General features: G+C 45.7%; 1 protein-coding gene and 1 long non-coding RNA gene across 2 annotated transcripts in view; one reads left to right on the top strand and one right to left on the bottom strand.

The window, feature by feature from the left end:
- CLNK (cytokine dependent hematopoietic cell linker) overlaps positions 1-27,116 on the bottom strand; it is a 124,814-nt gene that overhangs the window by 85,119 nt on the left and 12,579 nt on the right. The gene's annotated exons all lie outside the window — the stretch shown is intronic.
- On the top strand, positions 869-24,546 carry LOC118986749 (uncharacterized). Its single transcript, XR_005066444.1, has 3 exons — positions 869-945; positions 17,558-17,680; positions 24,483-24,546. It is a non-coding gene; the product is annotated as an uncharacterized LOC118986749 (long non-coding RNA).

Raw genomic sequence — 27,116 nt, 5'->3', positions numbered from 1 at the left:
AAACCGACCCTGGTAAACCTTCCGTGGAACCCCAAGTCAGGATGGCGATGTCTAGACTGAAAGGATAAGGTGGATGGTGATGAGGGGAGGGAGGGTTCAAAGTCACACTTAGCAAGGTAGGTGTTTAAGCTGAAGCCCTGAGACGTGCCTAAGATGTGAGTTCTTGCAAGACACGAAGAAGTCACAGCGATTGCAGCAACCCAGCCTGTTGGAGAGCTGTCTCTTCCCCATCCCTGGGTGGAAGAGCAGATAGCCTGAGAGGGTTAGGGTTACATCACTTAAGCAATTCAGAGCCTTAGTGCTGTGGGTGCACCAGTGAATGCTGGGACAGGTAAACAATCATGCACTATGCTGGACCCTAATTTCAAGAGATATTTAAAAAGAGATGTTCCATGAAGAGAAGTGACCCAGTGTGCAATGGCTTTGTTTAACCCACTGAGTATTACACGTAGCAGATATACTTCCTATAGGGCTTCTCTGCACCTTTGACGTTCTCATAAGCATCATGCAACTTGAAACAGAGAGCTTGTCCCACTTCCCATATTATCTGGTTGTGAAACAACCTACTTATTCTTCTGCAGAATCTTTGTGACTATAGTTCAAAAGAAAACACATGCTCCAAACTCCTTGTTTTAGGGTTGAGGAAACTGCCCTAAAGATGGCGGCAGGAAGTGACCATCCCAATGTCTCCAACCAGCTGGACTGAAGCCTTCCTGGGCTCACTGCACTGATTACAGGGTGAAGAGTCCACCATGTCTCTCTTGGCAGTTTTCAGAAGAACATGTTGCGCTAGTTTTTACTGGGCAGTAGGATTGTAACCATCACAATTTTGTGAGTGTGGATATGTCTTTCCTCCCAAGAGCTCCAGGTACACCAAGAACCCGGCTCCAAGATGCCTTGGACATGCAGATCTCCTGTGTGTGGAGCTGTAAAACCATCCAACACGTGAGGATTGCTTTTCAGGGAAACCCTAACCTGTGTGATTGGAAGCAGCACTGCCCTGTACTGTGTGGAGGGAGGTGTGCGGGGTATAACGGGAGAGCATGCAGGCAAAGCTGGCTGGCTGACACCATGCGAGGTTATTCTAACACTTTGTGTTTTCTTTTCTCACTGCTTCTACACTGAGCTTGACTCTTCTGGGCTCACCTGTTTCTTCCCAACAGACTCTTCCCTGAAGACTCAGTGAGATCACTTACAAGCTTAGAAATGAAGAGTGCTGGTGTGGGTTGTACTGAGGGTTGTGTGTGTGTCTGTGTTGATGACACCGAGAGAGGGACAGAGACACAGAGAGAGGCACCCAAATCAAGCTCTCTTTTCATTAACTCCGCAGCAGGTCTGTCACTGTTTAAACTCCCGTGATGTATGTGAGGGCTGAGCTGGCTCAGGGGAGGGGGTAATCTATTAGGAAAGAAAGTGGACATTTGTGACCTGCTCTGCACTGGGTACATTCACTTTACTGGCTCATTTGATTGCATAATCATGAAAATACTTGGTCATGAACACAGGCATTCTCACCCTCCAACTCTAGTGACTGAATCTGGGGGCACATTATTGATTGGTCTGTGAACTTTTCCTGGTAGGTAGCAGTGCCATCTTCAAACTCAGGCTGCTCAAAGCTCACCTGTGCCATCACGGGTCCCTTAGGGACAGAGCTGCCTCATTCCCTGCTGTCTCAGGGAAGTGGCCACGGAGGCTCAGCACTCATACCTATAAAATGAGGATTTCTTCGAGGACAAGGGCATTATTCTTCTTATTATTTTTGTCTCCAAGAGGCATAGATTATGGACAGGTAGTTCCTGCCTCCATCTCTCTTGAGATCTTGTTTGATCATTCATTATTTGAATGAGATCTTGTTTCTCATTCATTATTTCCCTTCTCCTCCTCCTTCTCTTCTCCTTTCCTCTTTGTTCTTTTTCTTTTTAAATTTCCCTGACCTGACCCAACCCATCTTTATTTCCTCTGATTCTCTTGAATGGCCTTTAATTTATTTGCAAAAAATTCTTTTCTCCCCAACAGCTGGAGAGTCTGCTCCTCCTTCTTCTCCTTGCCTCTTCCTTAATTTTTTAAAAAGTTTTTACTTATATAACATTAATTACAATAACAATAAGTGGACATTTTTAAAAATTGAGAAAATAAATATGAGAAAAAACCCCCAAAATTATGTAATACAAATTTTGACATATTCTGGTTTAAAGCACACATATAAATGATACTTTTTTGGTAAAAATATGTGCATCATTAAATATTCCTCCATGAAATTACATTTGACAGCCGCATAACATTTCACACTCTGGCTCTTACACTGTATTTTCACAATTTCCCAAATTCATGGCTGTGGGTGGATGCTTTAATGACATGTTCAGGCTTGAGGGCTTTACCACTCCCCCCCATGTACTTGACCTCTCTGTGCTGTGTCCTCACCTGCTTGGCAGGGCGAGCTCGGCACTGCATTCCTTCCATGGAAGTAGCCCTGAGACCCAGCTCTGTCGATGTCCTGTTTACTCCTGGCACTCTGTGCAGTTCCCCGTTGCCCAGCATCTACCTCGTCTGCGGTTTGCTAGCATACGGTATGGAGCTGGGCTTGATTCATTTACTCAAACAATGTTGCCACTGTGTCCATGGTCGGTGTTGGAGCAGATGCTGTGGGTGATTGCTAACAGCTCACTCCTGCACCTTTTCTGGGGGGGCTGGCCTCGGACAAAGGGGAACCACCTGGCCTGGTGATACCCGAAAAGTTGGGCCCCTACTCACCCACCTCAGGCATCCTGAGCCCCTAATTGACTCTGTCCCCAAGTCTGGGTTGAACAACCCATGTAACAAAACTCAGGCTCTGGCACTCCCTGGGGGGTCAGGCCAGACCCCCCAGAAGGCTCCTTCCGGATCCTGCTCTCCTGCAGACACTCCTCCCCCAGCCCCTGGCTCCAGATCCACCATCTCAGGCTCTGCTTCTGAGCAATGAGGTGTGGCCTGGGGCCTCAGACAGTGACGGGGAGCGAGCAGCCACCATCTCTGACCTGGGTAACAGCCTCGGGGCAGGCAGCCCGACACCCTCTTTCTGTCCCCCACCCCATCTGTTCCCAGACAGCAGTTTATGGAACCTTCTCAGATAAATAGATGTGTATGTTTATCTTCTGTGTGAAAACTTTCAGCATCTTCCTGTTCTCAGAGCAAAGGCCGCATGTGCCTGTGTGGCACTGGGCGGCCTTCGCTGGTTTACCCCACTCTCCCTCCCTTGCTCAGGCCATACTGACCACCTTACTGTTCTGCAAAACGGCCGCTGTCTCTTCAGAGTCAGGGTCTTTCTCTATGCGATTCTCTCAGAAGTTCATGTATGTTTTATTCTTTGCCTAGTTTTGTAGCCGCCCTTCAGATTTCCACTCAAGGTTACGGTAACTACAGTGGCCTCAGCGCCTCTACTCCCAGCTCTCCAGGGATTTATCACAGTTTGCAAATGCATATTTGTGAGGGCGTTCACTTTATTTTCTCTCTCAATCAATGCTAAGTTTCTAAAAGACAAGTCCTGTTTCTCAATTGCTCCCCAGGATGTGACAGCCCCTGGAAGATGCTGGGGACACCACAGAGGTGGACCCAGAGGGGCAGAGGGGCTCGCCTCCTAGCTCCTGGGGATGGACGGTGTCCTTGCCCTTCAGGGAACACACCGGCACCTTTCTCCCTTTCAGGCTTGTGCCACGCTCTAGCCCGGCCTGTGCTTTAAGGAAGAGGGAGGAGGTAGGTTCACCTTCCCAAGACAGACCAGCAATCTGAGCTCTAAGGCAATAGAGCGTCCACCTGGGAGGCCCTGACATTTCACATGTCCTGGAAACTGGAAGTGAACACGGACCCGGCGTGGGGACGTGGTGCTAATATCCAGACCTAGAAAATCTCACCTCAAGGTTTAGAGTTTCAGCCAACTTCAGAGGGTTTTTCCCTTTACCCTTTACTGTGGAGAGACCGTGTACCCCGACCCTGTGCCAGGCCAGGGTCTCACAAGCCCAGGTAGGTTTGAGGCAACATCTTCTGAACCGTAGAGCTTACAGGGGTGGTGAGGCAACTTGGTGAGGGGGACGGTGGTTCCTGCCCTGGCTATTTATCGGGAGGGCTTTTTGTGAATGGTCTCAGGCTCCCTTAAGACTTTGGAATTAGAGCCTCCATGAGGGAGGTCCAGGGACCCATTTTCCCCCAAAGCTCCAGAAACATTTCACAAAGACTTTGTAAATGAAATACCTCCACCTGGTGCTTCTGGAGCTGCCGGCCCACCCCAGTTTGAGGAGAGGAAGGGAAGTGGAGCACAGAAAAGAGATGGGGTTGAACTCTAGAGTCAGACAGTTGGAAAGTTTTCTATCTCTTTTCATTCTTCTCAAAGTCATTCAGTGACATCAAAATTATTTCTACTTTTTAGTGAAGCTCAGACCACAAAAGGATTTTTCCAACTGTCCTTTAGATGTCACACAGCGAGTGGACAATAGAGTGAGGAGTCCACTGTGGCTGCTTCTGAGGTCTTTTCATGGAACCCTTGGCCTCTTTTTGTGAAGAGTGAGCTGACTATGCATGTCAGCCGAGTCACAGATGAGTTGCTGTATTCATGGTGGTTGAGGGCTCGGGCTGGCCTTGTATATTTGGGTGGCCACCTGACGTCTCCAACCGAATGCCTGACTAGCAGCTAAAATCAGGACATTCACATCTCCATCTCCCCAGGCTTCCTCGGGTCTGTAAGTGGTGCCTTCTTTCACTCAGCTGTGCAGTGGAGGAGTCCAGGAGTTGTCCTCGACCACCCAGTCCCCCCAGGAGAGCCATCACCAACCTTGGGGGCTTTCCCTTCACACTACCTCTCGGCTCTGCACTTTCTCTCCCTCTGAGCCCTGCCACACCCACCATCACCTGTCTTCCGGTCCAACAAGGGCCGGGTGGTACCCTTAACCTTGGCAGAGCTCCGTGTGGAGGCATATACAAGAAGATTAGGGACTTCTGATTTTGCCCTGGCAATCTGCAAAGCGTTTCATGCCCATCAGAACATATGACTTTGATCTGGCGTGTCTAACCTTTGTATGACCCCTGGGGACTGTTTGTCCCCTCCACCAGTCCGAGATGCCACATGTCCAGGGCTCTGGGTGTGTCTCCCTGGTTCTGGCCCAACACGTGACAACCACATTCCTCCTCTTATGACAAATGCTATTAACTCACAGTGGCCACACCTTTCAAACACAACAGATTTACTCTTTGTCTTCTGAAATGTTGCCACTATTGAAAAAGTCATGCCACGTACACCTGGCGACATTTGTCATTTTTATTCACTCTGCCCATAAAAACCATCCATCTTTACTCCCACCACTTTCAGGGCTGCCACTGTTTCTGCACTCACCACACATCACGAGCTAAATGATATTTTAAAAATACCTCCACTTGGGTCCAGATCAGCAAGTACAGCGAGGCCACTCACAGCAGAAGCGTTTAAATCTGGAACGCTTTTTCATTCATAGAGTTAAAGCTGAGTTAAAGCTACATCCTTAAGTCGAGGCATGGGCGTTCTCTTAGAGTGAGGGCATTATCATTCGTGCTGTTAAGTATGGTTGCTGCCCTCATCACCTTTGTTGGGGGCTGTGGTTTCCTCGGAGGGTCCGAGGAATGCTGGCCTTTCCTGAGGACTAGTTATGCTCCGGCGATGTGTTAACACTTCGCCTGCATTCTCTCCTTTAATTCTCATTCCTACCTGAGAGTTTCGACTGTCATGGCGGGGAAATGAGATCAGCAATTCGGCGGAGAGGGTGCAAGCAGTCCAGGAATCTCTGACCCCACAGCCAGTTCTCTGTCCTCTGCACCACGATGCCCTCTCGGCTGTCTGCCAGTTCTCGAGGACCAAGATTCTGTCCCTTTCTCCTCCCTGCTCTGGCAGCGGCTCCACACCACACCGAACGCTGGGTCTGGGACTGGGACTGGGCGGGAAGACGCACAGAGGAGCAGAGAGAACCACCCCCACACATCGTGGTAATGGGATTGGCGATCTCACTAGAAAGACGGTGTTATATGCTTTCACGTGCAGCGTTTCATCCGCTCCCTGCACGGGCCCTCCGAGGTTGGTTGTGATGGGAAAGACTACGCAATGTTGGGTGCTCTGTCACACAAAGATCATGGCTATGTATGTGGGTACGTGTTCCTGTGAATGCCTAGATGGCCAGTGAAGTTAGAATTAGAACTCCTACATAACCGACGAGGAAAATGAGATCCAGAGTGGTCAAGCCACCTTCCCTGGTGACACAGGTGGAGCTGGGTCCAGACCGATGGTCTCAGCCTGGGCCCTGCCCTGACTGCCGTGCGGCACTGGTTTCTTGAAGGTGCCAGACTTCATGGAAGGGGGATAGAAGCCACTAGAACCTCCAGGGAAAGCCTCTAAGTAAAGAGGAGACAGTGAGGAGACTAAGGAAGGAAGACTGAAAATGTGCCCTGAAAAAGTGGCCACGGGGGGCTTTCACTAGAGAAGGAAACGGCACACAGTCACTGGGGGCTGTCTCACAAGTTGTCCCTGGGTCAGTAGGCAGGCTCAGGGACCCCCCGGTTTCCCTGCCAGCTCGCTGTGCACACCCAGCCCTGTGTAACCAGGGGAGGGAGGCTGAACTTAATGAGTTCTGTTCACTGCACGTGCCTGTCACTCAAGCTTGACGCTCCTGCCTCTCCACCTTTGATGGAGAGATACGCACGGCCCACGTTCTGCCTACTGGGCCATGCGCTCTGCACATCGCTGGGCATTTCTTAGAGCCAATTACTTTAAGTACGTTTAGCTGCCCCACCGTTGCTCAGAGGCAGCTCTGTGTTTCCAGCCTTCCCGATCCAACCTGCTTCTGTGGAACACCTGTCACCGCTCAGCCTTCTGCAGGCCTCCGGCTCCCACCTGGAGCTCTGGAGAACAACGTGACCTTTCCTTCAGGTTCGCTCATGGTAGTGCGAGTCTTTAGAGATGAGGGAAGCTCTGAGAATGTAATTGCTGGAAGGGACTTGGATAAAATGCACAGTTGGGCTGAACATTCTGTAGAGGGGAATGCGTTCCTTTTGTGGCTTACAGGTGGGTTGATTGGGTTATCATAACCATCCTAAAGATGAAGAAACTGGAAGTCTTGTAGGCTAAATACCTTGCCCAAAGTCACATGGCTAGGAGGTGGCAGTGTAACCGAGTGCTGCCTGCTGCTACGGAAGTCAGTACTTGAGAGGCAGGTGCTAATGTAAAGGAAGGTGGTTTATTTTCAGGTCCTGGCCAGCTTGGAGGACGGGGGACTCAGGTCTCAAAGCCCATCTCCCCCTCTCGGTGGGGGCAGAGGATTTCATGAGGAGAGAGAGGGAAGAGAACAAAGAGATCCAGGGAGGGGGTTGAAAAGCTCTCTACGTGCAGGTGAGTGCAGTTCATTCCGATAAGGTGAGTGATGGTCTGTTGTGTATTATCCTGGTTTCATCGTCCTGACTCCATGTTGCCCCAGCTTCATGTCACCCTGGCTTCATGGTCGAAGGTCAGCAAATGTCCCTCAGCTGGATGGCTGAAGGTTCGGATCTGTACCTCTTGAAGTTAGTTCCTAAGATTCTTATACAAACAGGCTGTTCATCTATAAGCTGCATATTAATCAGGGTCCGCACTTACAGAAACAATGTTGAAGCAATCATGGGTGGGTTACAATTTCCCACTGTTACAGCAGGACAGGAGTTCAAAGGAATTCCTCTCTCTGAAGTCCAAGGTCTTTCTTCCAGACTAGGCTGCTCTGAACAGCACCAGAGATTGGGAGACGCTGCTAGGGGAATGCTATGGGTTCGTACGACATTGACCCCGCTCACAGAGTGGAGAGAGAGGCATGCAAACCACGCTGGAGTGAAGACCATCCTTGTGGTACATGGCATGCGATCCAGGAGAACTTGGGAAACCTGTGGGGAGACTCCTCAAGCAGTGATATGAGTTGGATTGTGTCCTCCAAGAAGATATGTCAAGTCCTTGCAGATGTCGAGGTGTAAGCTGAGTTCAGAGGGTTGAGCCTTAACCCACTATGAGTAGTGTCCTTCCAAGAGGAGAAGATGAAGAGCAGGGACAGACACACAGAGAGGAGATGGCCATGCAATGGTGGAGGCAGAGACTGGGGGGACGTAGCTGCAAGTCCAGGAATGCCAAGAATTGCCAGCAACTGGCCTCTTTGACACCTTTGATTTCGGACTTCCAGCCTCCAGAACTGGGAGAGAATCAATTTCTGTTGCGTTAAGCTGTCCAAATTAGTGGTCTGCATTCTGTCAGCCCCAGGGCACTGATATAAGGGGCAGCTGCCACCTAAATGAACACTGGGGCCTGAGTGGCCCTGGGAGGAGGGCAGGGGGTGGGTGTGACAGGAGGGGACTCAAAGGCATGGGGGAAGCTTCCCTATCACGCACGGGGTGTGCAGGCAGGAGAGGGCAGGCCGTGAGGCCAAGGTGCTGGATTGGGACCCAACTTTGAAGGGCGGAGTTGATCAGGTAAGCTTGCCGCTAGGCTGGGCCGTGCAGTTGTTCTGGACAATGTGGTGTGAGCTAAAGGGGAGGGTATCTCACCCCCTACCTCTGTCCCCCTGTCTCAGAGACCTGCTTCCAGGTGTGAGCCCGGGTCCCCAGACCACCACATGACAGAGATCTGCCTTGGAGACGGGCTCACTCACAAACCCCCTTGTGTGAACAAAATAATGAGTCTCTCGGAGGCAACTGATCTTCCTGGGGTTTGGTTATTGCTGGAACAAACTAGCCAGTGCATATTTCAGATGTTTGGTGGCAAAACATGAGAATGGCACAGAGGTCCTAGCTCTTCGAGAGGCCCAGAGCATGCTGGTTTCCCTCTGGTGCTGCCTGTGAGACCACCGATCTCAAAAAGCCAGCCCCTTACCACGCTGACAGCTGCGGTGCTTTCCGGAGGATTTGTAACTGTGCTGGGAACACTTTCTCTAGCAACCATGGCTTCAATCTAGGGGGGGGGGGGCATATAATGAGGTGTATAAATCCAGATGCTCTGCAGAGTGAAAGGGGGCACAATTCATAATTACTCTGGGAAGAGTGCAGACTTGGATTGTCTTAGGCAGATTTGGGTGACCTGGGTCACCCAGTGACCCAGCTCAGAGGTGGTTTTGGTGAAAAGCAAGTGATACGATGAAATGAAATTGAGAGTTGAGGCATCCTGGAGCTTGTGTCTGTGCACTGGCTGTGTTAATTATAGGCTCTGTGAACTTGAACAAACTCCTTCACGTCCTGAAGTTCCGGAGGTTCATCTGTACACTGGGAAGAAGGATTACTCCTCACAATGACTGTGTAAAAATGTATGTGGAAGGGGCATATTGATTGTTTAAAACTATAATGCTTTAACTCATTATTATCATCCTTGCTGTTGACATTGGTGTTGGTATTGACTGTGGTTCCCTGGTGAATTAAACCTGGATTTTCCCCCTGTGCTGCTTGCTGGAATCATCTGGGAAGATTTATCAGATAAACGCCGGGTTAGTTTGCATGGACTGCTGTAGAACCACAAATCGAGGGACTGAAACAACACAAGTTTATTTTCTCACAGTGTTGGAGGCTGGAAGTTTGAGGTCAAGGTGATGGCAGGGTTCTTTCTTCTAGGACCCCTTTCCTTGCCTGACAGATGGTCATCTCCCTCTTAGACTATCTGTGCGTGGCCATCCCTCTGAACATCTGTGTCCATACCACCCCTTAAGTAAGGACACCAGTCCAACTCCTGTGGGAGTTGGCCCCCTCCAATGACCTCATTTGACCTTCATGACCTCTTCAATGACCTGCCCTCTAAATACAGTGACATTTTGAGGTACTGGGGGGTTAGGACTTCAACATATGAATTTAGGGGTAGGGAGACACAATTTAGCCCATAACAGATGACTTCCCCACCCACAGAAATGCTGGTATATTTCAAGGTGAAACTCCTTTGCATTGAAGAAATTTCCAGAATGCTCTTGCTCAGGTTTAAGTCAATTCTGGCCAATGCACAACAGTCTAACATTAGATTTCAGGCTCTAATCACTAACTGTACCTCTGAAATGAGTTTAACATTGTCAACTGTAATTGGAAGATAGACAGATTTTTATAAAAGGCATTTCCTGAGCACTCGTGAGCCACACAGACACACACACACACAGACACACAGACACACACACACACACACACACACACACTGTAGGCTCCTTCTTGCACTGCCAAATGAGGCTGCTTGAAACTGATTGAGGGACTCGGAGCCTTTTACCTAGCCAGCCCTCCCTGTTGGTGATGGGAAACGGTTTGGACAGAATGCCTTAGCCCTGACACAATGAATAATACTGTGTCAGTAGCTTTGACTCATTGTGCAAAGCACTTTTTCGGCTCAGCCAGTGCTCAACCTGCCTTGGGGCTTTCTGGGCCCTGCCAGCCTGGGTGGGTGAGGGCTGCCTCCCTAACATGTTTGCAGCTCCCCAGTTTAGGAGCCAGCTGATGGTGTGAGTGCCCTGCGAGAGCTACCAGGATCCCCTGTGAGACTCAGTGAACTCATCAATAAAGTGAGAGAAGGCTTCCTGCATCCTGTAACTCAGCGTTTTCATGGAGAACACATGAGATTATGAATTGGAAGATTCTGGGTCTTCTCCATCCACCAGCAGCCACATACTCATGTGACTTCTTAAATTAAAATTAAAGTTAATTGAAAACAAAAAACTCAGTTTTTCCATTGCACCAGGCATGTTGTAAGTTCTGATACCCACAGGGGGCGAATGGCTGCTGTACGGGTAGTCCTGATGGAGAGAACATTCCCACCATCGAAGAGCGTTCTGCTGGTCGGTGCCACCTGGGGCCTTTCTGTAACTTCTCTCCCGAAGGTCACAATCACTGCACAGGTCATGTGTATGAGGAGCAGTGATGTGACTTCTAAAATGGAATAACTGGGACCCAGCTCCAGAACTGCCCAATTCCACAGGTGGATTCTGGAATCTGTTCCACCAGCTCCTATTCACACGCCGCTTCCCATTCACAGCTGAATGGAATCTTTCCTTCATTCATTAGCCTCAACAATGCTGGAATCCACAAGGCAATGAGCAAGCTTCTGGCTTCCAGAACCTCTGCCAAGGCGGTGGTCCAGGACACTGGCATGGGCAGGAGGCTGGACAGAAGTTTTTTTTTTTTTATTTTAAAAAAGATTTTATTTATTTATCTTTAGAGGGGAAGGCAAGGAGTGAAGGAGAGAAATATCAATGTATGGTTGCCTCTTGTGAGTCCCCTGCTGGGAACTGGCTTGCAACCCAGGCATGTGCCCTGACTGGGATGGACAGAAGTTTTTAGAAGAGTTCTTAGAGGTCTCTCTCTGCTTCTCTGTCTCTCTCTGTGTCTTTCTCTTACATACACACTCCCCTCATGCATCATAATTCTTCCCCTGTTGCTAATGGCTGGGCCCCCTTAAACAAGCTGCATAAACATCATTCACTTCTACTCCCTTCATGAAACAGGAACCCTGTTGCTTGGCTATTAGTTCATGTCAGGAGACTGGCGATGCTGACTACGTAGAGTGTGCTACAAGCGTGAGCCGTTACTATTGTTTCTCTTCTTCTATCTTCATGACTCTGCTTCTCCCCAGCGCTGCAGGCTTCTGCTTCCCCAAGAACTGTCCTTGTAGCAAGAACTATAAACAGCAACGTGAAACCTACTTACAGGCAGATGAAAAGCAGATGCTTGAAGCCAGCAGGAAGCACTCGCCTGGGAGCCTGTGATTCGAGCTTCAGAGGCAGACCTTTGCTAGAGTGGAGGGGGGGACGTGGCAGCTGCCTCTGGAAGCTTGCCCACCCCTTCTCCCTGCAACCTCTGAGCATGTCAGGGCTATTTTTCATGTGGAAAATAGAATCAAGTAGGAGATCAAAATGTATGGTTTTTGCCTTGGGTGTCTTAAAGCTATAGGGGAATAAGATAGTGCTTTCAAGCCTGATTTAGATTCGTAAATAAAGAGGAATTGGCTTCTGAGGCACAGCTGGGTTGGGGGAACCTGGGAGCTTTGCTGGGGGCATGTGGCTGAGCTCACAGTGGGGTTCCAGAGCCCCCCTGCAGGTGGAGGACAGACATGGAGACTTGAACAGTTGCAAAGCATTACTGACATCACAGTGATTGGAACAGAAGACTCAGGCAGGCACAGAGGACCAGGTGGATCCCCACGCTGATTGAATCTGGGTCTGTCCCAAGGGCTCAGCACGGTGTCAATAAGAGTTTCCACTGATGGAGGGTAAACCAAGTGCAGAGGCCATCCTCCCTGCAGGGGGCCCCCATGGCCAAACTCTGCCAAGAGGATGGAGGATGTGATGAATGAATTCTGTGGTGCCTATTTACCACATTTCCCTCATCCACCTATCCATCCATCCATCTGTCCATCAATAGACATTTACATTGTCCCCACATCTTGACTATTGTGACTAGTGCTGCAAGACTTTGGTCATGAAAGGGATTGGGTAAATGGTAAAAACGAAACCTTTCTCCAAAACACCCCCTGCTCTGCTCCCCTTCTCGCTCCAGCCTGCAGTGGGTGGTCTCCTCCCGGACGCCAGGCCCCCTGTGCTGTCCTCTGTCATGGCACCTGCTTCCTCTGACAGTGACCAATGCTGCATAGGGACACATTAAACGGGTGACAGGCAGTGTGATCACATCACTGTCTCCAGTGTCTAGCCAGTGCCCAGCCTAGAACAGAGAGTTCACCAAATGCCTACAAATGAATACCATGCCTCCAGGAGACCTTGAACTCTGCTGTTCTAAGATTCTGCATGCCTCTTGAAATACCAGTTCCCCCCCTTTCTGAGGGTGGAAACCTTGTAAATCAGCATGGTCAAGTGCAAGGGACACAAGTGTTTAAATTGGCTGTAACTGAGTTCATATTTAACAGTCTAACTTTGGAGATTAAATAATCCTTAGGATGGTCCTCTCACAGAATGGTTGTACCAGGGACATATTGGGCAATTTAAAAGTGGCACACATGCCCTGGCTGAGTTGGTTGGAGTGTCGTCCTGTACACAGAAAGTTTCCATCTCTGGCCAGGGCGTGCACGGGAGGCAACAGATCAATGTCTCTCTCTTGCCCTTCCTTTCTTTCTATAATCGATAAACATACCCTTGGGTGAGGATTAAAAATAATAAAATAAAATGGCACACCTGTGGACACCATCCCACACACAGCCCCCTCCACACATTACAGTTCCATGTAGAGATATCCATTTCGAAACTTTCAAATTCTAATTGCATTTCGGCTAACTTTAATGCATTCTTAAAGGAAAACATAACCCAAAGAGACTTAGAGGTTGAACTCTGTAAGGTTCAGGTTTATTTTTATAACCAGAGAGTGTTGTCTCTTTGCAGCTATGAGTCAGCTTCCAATGATGGGTTTTCAGGACACAGCATCAGGTTTATAGCAGATGTGCCCAAACAAGTCATTTTGTCAAGATGTTCTTCCCTGACAGTGAACCTGGGTGATGGAAATCAGAGTGGAGCAGGCAGAAGCTGAGTGCTTCTGGGGGGGAGCGTGACTCCAATCTGCCCTCTGAGGGTCAAGCCTGAGAGGGTCTGTCTCCCTGAGCCACGCTAGACTTGGCGGAAGGCTACCTCCTCTCCGCTGCTTCTTCCAAGTCCTTGTATGTAAAACTCTGAGTCATTTCATGGGCAAATGAAACTCTCAATGACTCACAGGAGCCCAAAGAGCCAACAGTCAAACCATTATTCCTATTTATTGTCCCCCAGGATCAACTTTATGAGGATGTTTCTAGAGGAACAGGGTAAACCCCAGCATTCCTTTCAGGGCCAAGGGTTTGGCAACATGAAGAAATGTCTGAATGAAGGTTCTTGTTGTCAATAGCACACTGAAGAACAGTGTCCCCAGGGCAGCCTTCCCGGACCTTTCTCCCTGTCCTCAGGCAGATTTTTCTACACTATTTTTGTTCCCATCACTGAATGTTGTTGATGCCAGCAGTTCTCAGGTGGACTTGTCATTTGTACCCCTCAAAGGCTTGCCACAGAGCACCTGAACTTTGGTCAGGGGCTGACTGAGTCTTCCTTCATCGGCACCCACCGGGTGGGTCCAGGTTCTGTGTGATGCACGGGAGACATGGCTTACCCTAGGCTGACCTTGAATTTATCACAGAAAACTTCCAGCCCATCAAGAGATCATTTCTTTTCTCAACAAATTTTCTCTGTGACTCTTTGGCGAAAGTGGAAACTCAGCAACTACAGTCACAGTCTCAGTTTTGTGGAGAAACCTCCCAAGTCTTACATCTTTTCTCCTATTCTATTATTTTATAGAGGGCACCTGAGCTGGTGGATTATTAATTGGAAATTTTTTAGGGCTGGGGGATCCCTGGACAACTGTCTCCTTTGTAACAAGTGTTATTAACAGACACTATTTGTTTTTCTTTTGTTTGTTGTTATTATTAATTCCAGTGAGAAAGAAGAGGAAGAGGAGGAGGAGGAGGAGGAGCAGGAGGAGAAGATGGCAGTTTAAGACAGGACCTTTCAGAAGATGGAAGGCCACTGAGTTTATGGTGGGACTCCTAGGAAAGGCCATGCTAAAGTCACCTGTAATGCACAGGTGAGACTATTATTAGCAGCGCAGGGAGATAGGTACTCTATCAAGCACCTGCTATGTCCTAGGTGAGGTCTTTCCTGTCAATCCCACTAATTCTGAAAGACAGTTACCATAATCACCATTTACAGAGCAGGTGGTTAACTGTAAAGAGGGATTTCATGTATGCATTCAGCCGACTCACTTGAGACCCATTCTACATGCTGGCAACGCAGGCCAGGTTGATGGCACAGACCCCTTAGCTGCCCCAAAGCCCATAGGTGCCCCCGCTGTGATCCTCAGAAGGCCAGCACGGGCAGGTTCCAAATGGGTGCCTGGGGCTCCAGATCTTAAGTCGGCGCTGATCTAGCTACATCCGTTGTACCGCATCCGCTTGTTCTGTTGGGACGCCCCTCTGGACATCGCCAAGCTCTGCATCTCATTTGCTCCTCACCTTGTTCCTGATCTTCTCAGCAACCCATCTCATCATACAAATTACCATGCAATGAGATGTTACACCCTTTCAGTCTTATTAAACTGATAAAGACTGTCTGAATTTTATCTCAAGGGACATCCTGGGACCACCATCTTGTGAGACATCTCTGCTTTACAAATGAGGATACTGGGCAATTTATCAAATGTTACTAAATGCTGGAGTTCTTGCTGTCTTATGTCTTCAAGTTCAAAGAGCTAACAATTACGAGGCACCTGATGCCAGGCATTTCCCATGTACTTTACATACGTTACAGCATGTAACTCTTATCTAGCAAGTGATGGAGGAGAGAAGGGAACTGAGGTTAATTTCTGGCTTAGTTGCCCTTCATATGATCTCTCTTTACAGCAGCCGCTGTCTTTTCTCCTTCTGATCAAACGGAGCTGCCGTTTCAAGCACCTGGCATATGGAAGGTGGTGGAGAAAATGGCTGCTATCACTTTTCTTTCTTAGATAAGGAATCCAAGACTCACAGAGTGAAGGCTTTGCCTGAGTTCAAGGAGCCTGGGAGTGGCAGGCAGAGGATGGGACTCCAGGCCTCCTGGGTCTGCGTCGACTCTGTCCTGATGCTCTGGCCTCTGCTGCACGTCTCCTTTAAGACCTTCTGCATCACAGGCTCAGGGAGATGTGCTTCCTTCAGGTCAGAGGTGTAGTGGGTTATGTTTACTAACCTCCTGTTCATCCCTCAAACTGGTCGTTCTGGGAGGATGTGACCTTCACTGGGACACAAAGAAGCCTGTTTTTCTGAGCTCACTACTCTTTTCACACCAGGAGGGAATTGTCCTTTCACGTACAATGGAAAGCACCGACTTGTCTTCAACAGCCAGGATCACCAGCAGTGAGGAACTTCTAAGCTCTCAAGCAGACCTTCTGTGCTTCTCACCTAAGTGTCTCTGCCTCCCACCTGTAACTTCTCCCGGGACAGATGTAGGTGCCCTTGCTTCTGCATGTCTGTGTTTCCGTGTATGTTCTACAAGTACTTAGCATGTCTCATTGCTTAGAAACTCCTTGCTTACTGGTACATTACTCTACTTGTTCCATTGGGTTATTAAGCCAGGGCCCCAGCAGCCAGCATAGAGCCTTCCTCCTGGGAAATATATGGATGAGTGGATGCACAAATGAATAAATTTAAATAGAGTTGAATTGAATTACCATATAGATGAAAGAGGTAATAGAGGATTGAATTGACTAAAATTTTAATTTAGACACTGCTACCTGGCCCTATTTCAGTGACTGAAGTGCAAGTCGACAGACAATTGGATATATCTACAGATGTATGTTATAGTTTGAATATACCTATATTTAGAGTGATGCTTGTTTATATCAACATTATATAAAATTAAAAATTAAAAATCACCCTGATCCCACATGCAGAGGTCACTGCTAAAATTTTAGTGTATCTCCTTCTAGGATTTTTATACCTAAAGTGATACAGTGATCTGTAATATGAATGGCATTTGGGCTTGCTTTTTCCTCTACTTTTAATTTTGTACTTTATAGAAATGTCTCTCTATTTCACCATCAGAGAAAACAAAATTAGAAGAGAACTTATTTCTTATACTAAAAAGGGTAGTTAGTACCTTTTCAAAGCTTTACTCTTAAACTGAGATCATAATGGCTGAGAATAGCTAAGACCTGTGAAGGATGTTCAAGACGATGCTCTAAGCACTATATAGTATTAAGTCATTTAGTAGTCTGGGCAACTTGGTAAGATTAGTATTATTATTTTTACACTGCATAGATGAAGAAACTGAGGCATTTCTAAGTCCTATAACCTAAGGGCACACAGATGATAAATCGCCAAAGGTAACTTGACTGATTAAGAGGGAGGGGAGGTCTACAGAGGTGTTTTTTACATATATTATCCCATTTAATGCCTCTTTATAGTCCATGAGGTAGAGTTTTATTTTTCCTGCAGACCTCAGACACTGGCACAGAGATGATTAGTCATCCAGGCTTTTAATCATAATACCAGGCATAACCCAAATTAGGGCCCAAACTCCAGTCACTCCATAATAGCACATGAGGCTGTTGGTGTATTTTACATTTATTTATTGATGTGTTTATTTGTCTGCTCACTCATGTATGCAAAGATTAACTGGTGGTACATACATGGACCTATTAATATTGTGGGGGGCACATGACAAGCGGTAATAGCTTTGCATAGACTGCTGACTGATACTATTTTTTTCACATTAATGTATAGGCTAGCCCTTGAACCCTTTATCTCTGAAGATTAAATCTAATAAGATGAGGTAAATAAATATAAAGAGCACACAGTCTGGCGTATGGTAAGAGCTTAACTTGTGCTCTTTGAGTGTTTGTAAAACTGCGATGAGTCACATTGAGCAAAGAACACACGAGTCCCAGGGATGTGTTACTTTCCGTAATGGAACAATAAGAACATCATTCACGGAACTGACAACCTGGAGAAATTTCTATCCTATTTTTAATTAAAATCTTTTCTAAATATAATACAAACATTGAATTCCATAGGGAGAATGTCTTTTATTTCTTGCAGCTAAATGAACTACATACCCTGGCTAAAACTTCTATAGAAAACAGAAGTTTTAAAATATCAACTTGTTCTGCCATCCATTGCTGGGCAAAGTAAGGACAGCACAGAGAGAACCCAAAATTAAAGGTGAGAACCCAGAGGCGAAAGTAGGCCACTGAGCTCAGCTCTCTCCTTGGTGGCACTGGTAACACAGGGAAAAACAGTCTTTGCTATTCTTGGCCTCATAGAACACGATGGACTTACATACAGGACTCAAATATTCTGCAGTCTGGAGTCTAGTGGGAGACTTGGCTCCTGAATAAAGCCAGGCTGGAAGTGCTCTGCTGTCAGTGTGAGTGAACTAGAGTCAGCCTACCCTCCCCACTCTCAAACACCAAGAACAATTTTTTTCTCTGACAATTTACAAATACTCACGTTTTTTTAAACCCTAGATTATCTAAAAACCTTTAACTGGAGAATTTGGAGTAAATGAATCCTGTTTTTCATTCCAGCCCCTGATAAGAGCAAACTTGATCCTGTCTAGAGGGGATCACTTTCAACTCAGGCCACAAAGAATTCCACAGGGTAATTTCTGAGAAAAATGCACATACCGACACCATCAGAACACCATTAAGATAACACAGCACCAAAGTAAGACATGGGAGAAACAATAGACAACAGAATTAGCTGCTCGGTGTTAAATTTATCAAAGTGGATAAACCAAGGGTGTGTATTATGTTTAAATTGACAAAAGGCATTAAGATAGAAAATTTTCAGAAAACATCAAAACAGAATCAGGGTGTTCAGTGCAGAATAAATAAGAAGAAACCCATACCCTGGCACAACATAATGAAACTGCAGAAAACCAAAGACAAAGAGAAGATAGCAAAAACATCCAGAGGAAAAAGAAATATTATCTTCAGAAGAGCGGCAGGTAGATCAGTAACTGATTTTCCAACAACAACAGTGGTTAGCAAGAGTGTAGGAAAATAACTTTATGGTTCAGAGAGAAAATAATTCCCAACCTAAGTGTAAAATAAAGAACTCTTTCTGGCACTTAAAAATGTTTTCTTACAATAGGGCTCAACTCTAGAGAAAATCCCAAGCTGTGTTCTTCATGTTGAAAGGAAGTGATCTTTAATAGGTTTGAGATATAAAAAGAAAAGATGACTGAAGATTATATTAACCATTTTGGTAAATATTTAAGACCATTCACTGTTTAAAACAAAAAAAAATATAGTCTGAAGGGTGTAACAGAATTAAAATATTTGACTGCAGGAGCATATAAATTGGTAGTGGTGATCAGAAAACAAGGCTTAAATGTCCCTGTATTGTTCTAAAAGAGGGTGAATAACATATATTGATCATTTGTTTAAAAAGTACCTAAGGAAATCACAAAGATAGAATTAGAAGGCATAAATGATAAACTCACAGTAATCTAGAGATGAGAAAAAACTATGTAAACATGTGTGTGCATCAAACTAAAAGAAGAAAAACAGATCCAGGGGCTGAAACCAAAAAGGATGGGCAAACAGCACAAAATGAATTATAGAGATGAATTTAAATATTTCACTACTTATAGTCATTTTAAAGGGAGTCAATTCTTTAATTCAAAGACCATTTTACTGAGTTGAGCAATTCACAATGCAGCTTTCTACCTTTTACAAGAGACACACCTAAAATACAAGGATAGAAAAGTAAGGACATAACATGAGGTAGAATATATCACTAAATTACTAACTAAAAGAAAGCTGGCTTGACTATAGGTTCTTAGGCAAAAGCATTTTTCTTAAGAAGGTTACTATATAGTGACAAAAGAATTAGTTCACCAGGAAGTGTAATCATTGGAAAATTCTAGGTTCCTAATAACAAATGTATTTGTAATAACTATTAGGAACAAGATAAAATCACCATCATATGAGATATTTTTAACTGATAATACAAAAATGCAAAAGATCCATTAGGATAAAGAAGACAGAAATAACATAACTGTCAAAATTATCCTTATGGATTTTTAAAAAACTACATGCAATAATGGTGGTATATACCTTTCAAGCACACAGGGACCACAGCAAAAAAGATCGCCTGATATTTGAACATAAAACAGGTTCTCAAAAATTTCACAAAATAATATCACGTAGGCTATTTTCTGTGGCCACCATTTAGTTAGGTTAGAAATCAGTGACAAAAATAATTAAAATATGAATTTATTGGAAATTATATCATGAGTCAAAAATAAATGATAATGGGAATAAAATATTTACATATAAAGAATAATGCAGAAATATGTAACTGAAATATTTACAACAGAAAAGGAGAAAAGCTAAAAATTACTAAAGCATCTAACTGTGTAGATCAGCGAAATAATAAAAGCATAATGTCAAGAATGTAGACAGAAGGAAATAATGAAGATCAAAGCAAGTTGCTGAACTACAACATGAAATTGTAGTGAGAGGACTAATAACATCCATAACCTTTGGCAAGCCTGATCGAGAAGAAAAGGGGAGGCACCAACAAGTGAAATTAGAAATTAAAAAAGGAGGCATAACTAGAGGCACAACAGAGGTTAAAATAATAAGAGAATATTAGTGAATGAACAAATACTTAGAAAAATATACAACAAAAATTACTCATGAAGGAGTAGTAAAACTGAACATCTTTCTGTAACCAACAATAATAGTGGGTCAATAACTGAAAATCTGCCCCCGAGGAAACGCCAGTCCGAGGCCGCATTATTGGTAAAGGAAGAGACTATTCCCCATCACACAACTGCTTGTTGAGAGTGGAACGTTGGGAAACGCTCTCTAACTCATTTGATGAGGCCAGCACATTGTCGACGCCAACGTTGAGCCAGGAGAGCAGGAGAAAAAAAATTGTAGTTCACTAATATTCCTTAATGATTCATTGTACCAATATACTAAGAATGAATATGGCATGACCAAGTTGCATCTATTGTAGAAATGCACATTGTGCTCAGCATCAGAAAGTCTGTTGACACATATCACTGGACATGGGCAACAGTGCGGTGATTGTGGGGTGGGGTGAGGAGAGGGTATAAGGGGACTAAATACTGATGAAAAATACAATAAACATGCAGAAAAAGGCAATTAGGAAATGTTAAGAGAGTTTTGAATATGGACTTAGTGTTAAATAATAAATATTTAAGAATTATTGTTCATAAAAATGCCCATTGATATGTCATTGCATTAGCAGACAGGGAAGGGAAAAATATATACAATCATCTCAATAAATACAGAGAAAATATGGATTACATTTAATGCAATGTATACCAAAGATGCTCTTGGTAACCTAGTGTCTTCATCCCAATATTCGAAACCAACCAAAGTAGAAAACAAACCTCATGCTTTGTGCTGAGACACCAAAAGCAGCCCCTTTAAGATAAGGAGCTGGGCTGCTCGCTACCACTACCTTAATTCATCTGTGTAGAAGGAAATAAAATTCAATTATTTACAGATGACATTCTTATCTCCACAGCAAACCCCAAAGAATAAACGGACAAATCATCAGAACTAGTAAAACTTTTAGCAGGTCTGCTGCACACATCATGTATAAAAACATATACACCAACAACAAACATGAAAAAGTAAAATTTTGATATCTTAACATATTCAATGTCTTTAAAATATGTGAAGTGCCCCAAAACAAATCTCTCAAAGTATGTCAGGTTCCAGGTTCCTTTGGGAAGGAAGTGATAAAACATTACGGAATTATGTTGAAGTTTCCCCCTCTCTGTCTCTCTCTTGAATACTTTCAGGAACTGGAAAACACAATAGCAGAAATATGCCAATTCTGTACAAAGTTATCCATAGATCCAAAGTCATTCCAATAAAATGCCCCCAAAGTGGTATGTTGTGTATATCAACAAGCTGATCCTAATATTTACCTTAAAGAATAAACATTGAAAAGCCAATTCACTGATGAAGTGCAAGCTGGGGGATGTAAATTTTCAGTTTTCATGATTTACTCTTTATACTAATTAGGTTCCATGTAATTAACATGGGCTAGATACGGTAAGCCTGCCGCAGAACAGAAAGCCCAGAAATGGTCCCCCTGGGTAGGAAGACTTGGTGTATAACTGAGCTGACCCTGCAGATCTGTGTAGAAGGGATAGACTTTTTGATATATGACACTGAGTAAATTGTTTATCTGTATTAAAAAAAATTGATCTTCCCTAGTTCATACCAATACACAAATTAATCAACTCCAGGCTGATTAAAGGCCTACGAGTCAAAGGCAAATTTTATGATGTTTGGAATTCAATATAGGAAGCTATCTTAACAATCTCAGGGTAAGAAGGAACATTTCTTTCAACAATACACAAAATCAACAAATCATAAAGAAAAGTTGGATACGCTCAGCAGCCTCAAAATTATGATCACCCAAGAAAACATCAAAAGAGAATGAAAACCCCAGTCACAAACTGAGAAAAGTGTACAGAATAAATAAATAACTTACATAAATCACTGTGAAAAAGACACAGAACCTGACAGAAAAGTGGGCAAAAGGTATCGACAAGCACTGTGTTTAGATGAAAAAAGTATAATGGCTAATAAAACCCTGAAAAGATGCTTATGCACACCTGTAGTCAAGAAAAAGTCAATGGAAACCACCCACCCAATGGGGAAGAATGAAAACTGCCAGGATGGACGGTCACGAGGCCGAGACGCAACTGGGTCACTTACACACACGTGGAAGTGCGGAGGGAGCTGGTGGCCCTGGAAACCGTGATGCCGCCTCGCAAAGTCGAAGGTGTGCACACTCTGTGCCCCAGAAATTTCAGTCCTGAGAACATACCCACACATACGGATGCTCTTGAATACATGCTCCAAGACACAAGCTAGAATGTTCTTAGCACAGATATAAGCAAATCCTGGAAAACAGCCCAAATGTCTGGACAATGGAGAGATAGATTGTATTACAAGCACACAAGGAAATAGTAGTTAGCCGTGAACTGAAGGGGTGTGGCAGTCCACAACACCACGGGCCGTCTTTGAACAGATTGCAGAACCATAATTGCTGATGCAGGGCGGGCATTGTTATTACTCCTGCTTTGCAACTGAGGAAACAGGCACCATGGCGATGTGAAGATGTCCCAGCTCGGGACGGGTGGAACCAGTTGTCCAAACCCAGGTGGTCTAGGCACAGAATCTACCCCTGCAGTGTGATGCTTTTGGCCCAAAGTTCTAAACCAAGCAAAACCAAACAAATTATTTTTAGCGATACAAACATATGTGGTAAAGTGAAAAGTACAAGTGAGTGAATGACAAACACGTGATTCAGCTCGAATGCTTCTGTGGAGCGAGAACTTCAACACTAACGGTCATGCTTAAAACCCGAACTGTTTCGTTGTTCTTTATGCCTTATGCATATTTTATGAGAACTCCTTAGTTTCTAATCAGTATTTATAGCAATTGAAAGAAACAAAGGGAGAAAAGAAAACGTTGCCGAAGAGGGCAGAGAACGACTTCCTGTTTTTTTCTCATCAAGTTCCTTGGGTCTTTGCTGACAGAATCCTGAGATGACACCACCGAAGCCGACCTTGGTGTGGGATTTGGGGAACTCTTGTGCAGACAAACAATGGCAACAAACGCCACCAACTGCCACTGACCCAAACAGCGGCATTACAGGCAGCACCAGCCGCCCATTGACACTGGATTTGAAACGTTGCCACCCAGTTCAGGCCTTCATCCTCCTTCTGACTACGGACTGCAGTTCCTCTTCCTCGGCCACGATGGGATTTGGTTAATGAAATGCTACCGGCCATCAGCAGTGGTCAAGGAATGATGTCTTCGATGACTTCAGTTTTTAAGCCACAAAATTCAAGTTATCAGTCAGTTTGGTGCTACCCTTCACACGAGTCCTGACAGACAGTCTTTCCAGCTGCAGTGATTCCTTAAGGAAGTCTGTTCCTGCCCTCTCCCCCATTTGCTCTTCGGGAACATGTCATGGTTCCCCGAGCTCAGCTCAGCGGTCACCTCCCTTGTGAAGCTGTCTTTTTTAAGACCGCCATGCCCTTCCCCAAGATTTGTCCCCAAGGAGTATAAACACTCTCTCCTCTGGTTCCCCGTAGCACGTTGCTCACACTTGGAACAAGCAAGCCCTCACTAGCGCCCCGATCGTTCCCCTGCTTGCCCACTCTTACTTCTTTCTTTATTGCCATGCTCCTCTACAATGAGTGCTCTTCAAGGTGGAATATCAAGTCATAAGAACCTCTAACTTGTATCCTGACCCCCCGATGGCAAAAGTCCTGTGAGAAAGGATAACCGAGATGATGATAAAAGTCTCAGACAGTACTGGCTTTAGTCGTCTCTTGTTGAGCAACGTACTACTCCAAAGCACTGGTTCGGGAACAACTGTTTATTTTGATCTCTCCTGGTTTTCAGCTGGACGGGTCCCTCCAAGGTTCTCCAGCGCTACTGCATTCCGATGGCTGTCTCCAAGCTGGACCGGGATGAATGCCCAGATGGCTCTTGACCCGCCCATCTGGCGCCTGGCACCCTTCCGCTTCCTTGTCTCCCCACTAGGAGAAAGTCTCCTGGGCTTTTGCACGTGCCTTGGGCTTCTCACAGCAGGGTGGTCACAGCATAAGACTGGTGGAAACTGGCTTCCCAAGGCAGGAAGCAGAGCTGCCTGGCTGCTATGGCCTCTGCCCAGACTTGGCACAGTGTCCCTCTGTCCTGTTCCATTGGTCAAATTCGTGGAGGTGGAGAAACAGATTCTCCTCCAACTGGGGGACGTCCAGGTCCCATGGCACTGAGCGTTGGGATGGGGGGTATCGTTGTGCCATCTTTAGAGAGTGTGTTCTGCCCCAACACCTGTGCAGAGCTACCTAGGTGCTGGACATGGAGCTAAAGACACTGCTCTCGTCCTCACTGCATCTTCTCAGTGACTCTCTGAGATGATTGCTATGATTATTTCCATTTTACAGGAATGGAGAATGAAGCCCAGAGAAGCTAAACAAGTGCCTAATATGTCACAGCTGGTAAGTGGCCAAGCTGCGATTCTCATTGGATCACCCCGAGCTCACAGCCATCACCACAGAGTACTTGGCCTCCTTGCCAAGGAGCTAAATAAATGTCAGACTTTAATACCTTCTTTCTTGGGTTAACTAACAGTTCTTTTTGAGCTCTTGAAATATGTATCTTAAAGAGACCTCTCCCCCCAAAATAATGGAGAAGAATGGAAGGCTAGGATGGAGAACTGTACCGGAGAGGCCCATGAGTTTGCTGCTCAGTATTTAGTTTGGGACCACATCCCCTTGGCTCCTGTTTGTAACCTTGTCTCCTACACTGGGAATTCTGAAATTCCAGGCAGATAGGCCTCTAGGAAATTTCTTCTTCTCTTCCCAACGGCTACGTTGACTAGGACTTCCTGACTTGGGTCCCAAATTATATACATCCAAAACTTTTGGCGTCTTTTCACCTTTTGGTCTCAGGTGTATTTGGACATGACAAAAGGTTTTTGTGACATCAACTTTTCTTATATTCTATTGTGGGAGAGAGTGGGGTACATGGGAGGTAGAACAGCCTTTGTGGGGTCCCCCAACCATATATGTTAGACCCCATTTCCAATTTATCTGCATATTTGCATCATCAAATATTATGCTATCCTCATGAATTGGCATTGTGGGTTGGGTTCTCCAAACACTGGTTTGGCTTGTAAGAAAGATTCCCTGGGGTGCTTGGGTTTACCTCTTACCAGGTAATAAAACACAGCATCTTAACATTTAGGCATGACTGTATCAATACAACTTGTCAAATTATTTCAGGAGTTGTGTTGCATCCTAGCAGTGGAAGAACATAAAATAGGAGATGCCTAAATGATGGGAGACTGCACGGCTAGAGAAATGACCTGAGTAACATTGGAAAATACTTACGATGTATTAAAGTTCGAAGGCAAAATAGGATGCACAAGTAGTATAAGAAATGGGAAGAGGAAACATCCTATAATGTTGACTGCTTTTCAGTGCTCTGATTAGTGGTAGTTGTTCATTGTCTATGTTTTTTATGTTTTAAAGTTCTACAATGAATTAAATGTATGGTAACAAACTCAAACGCTAGAGGAAGTCACAGTCTTCCTTATTCTTTGTGACATTGTGAAAGGCCACAATTATGAAAGGTCCCACCTTGTGGACAGCCCGCAGGAGATGAGGTTTGCAGTGGGAAGTTTCCCGAGGAGCAGCTGAGTGATGTCAGCTAGTTGCCCCCCCTCACCCCCCGGCTGGCAATTCTGCTGTGGAGAGAGGAAGGAGGGCTATTTTAAAACTGCCCCTCCCTCACGGCCACCCCCCTGCCTGAGTTCCCGGGGCTGAGCATACCTGCAGCTGTGGCAGAGGTACCCTGGACCCGTCTGCGGCCCTGCCAGTGCTCGCCCTGTGTCTCGGCTATGTTCTCTCTCAGCTTGTTGCTTTTTAATGACCAGTCAACCACGAGGCTGAATCCTAGCATGGGGACTTTGATAGCACCCGAGGACAGGCCTGCTTGGACTCACTTGGAGCTGGTTAATAATGACTTCTGGGTAACTTGGGAGACAGGCACATGGACAACTCTGCTGGGAGCAAGCCTCTGATCTCAGGATGCCAGAATCCGTGCTTCTTGTTTCCCCAAGATTCCATGGTATTTATACTTTTTAATTGCTGCAAATCAAACTGAAGTCACACTCTCTGAGTCCAAGGCAGAGGTGGTTCACATGTATTATGAAGGAAAATAATGACCCAAGTTTACGAGGAGTCTGGTCATGCAGACATATTGAAGGTAGTGTTTATTGGGTATCTCTTGTGTGTCAGACACTGAGCTGGGCCCTTCTGAGAAGGGCTGATCCCCACCCCACCCAGTGACCAAGTGGATTTTATCGTGCAAGGCTTCACAGAGGAACTAGGCTTGGCATGAACAAAACAGTCATTCCGTTTGGGAAGCCTCTCTGATGAGAAGTACACATGGACGGTGTTCTTAGTCATCGCGAAGCAGTTCAGTATGGGACCAGACGTGGCTTTGGGAGTCAGAGGGACATGGCTCTGAATGTGGAACAGTGTCATCCCAAGGCGGGGTCTCGTGTGGTGACCTGGGAAGGGAGTGTGAGCGCGGAGCAGGGAGACAGTGTGGCGCCGACTCCCAGGCAGAGTGCCTGGCCTGGAGACTGTCTTGTTGTTTTTCCTCTTCCATTCTCATAACTAGACGCTGAATTTGAGTGCGAAAGTGTTTCAGGGAAGTCTCCTTATTTTCGCTTAGTAAAATGGGTGGGGTCCATGGTTAACACCAACTCGAAACTGAGAGGGGAACGTACACAAACCTAACTCCCTGTCTCAGAAGGTCATGAGCCCTTGGTCAGGGTTTTTAAGGAGGGCCACAACCACGTGGGGAAGCATGAACTCCATGCCGCTGAAGCTCTCCCAGCTCCCCAATTCTATTGTATTATGTTTTGTTTACCATCCAAACTTGTTCCAAAACAACCAAATATGAAAGACAAGTTCCCTGATGCAAGAAAAGAAATACTAGGTCATCACCGGATACTTTGATTGAGCCCGTGCTCCCAGGTTGTGATGGACCATCGCAGTGTGACTGTG

The sequence above is a fragment of the Sturnira hondurensis genome, unplaced genomic scaffold, assembly GCF_014824575.4.
Source record: "Sturnira hondurensis isolate 20B ecotype Veracruz unplaced genomic scaffold, ASM1482457v3 Scaffold0000780, whole genome shotgun sequence".
Taxonomy (NCBI): Eukaryota; Metazoa; Chordata; class Mammalia; order Chiroptera; family Phyllostomidae; genus Sturnira; species Sturnira hondurensis.
Note: the sequence above shows the minus strand (reverse complement) of the source record. Positions and strands in the feature narration are given on the sequence as shown.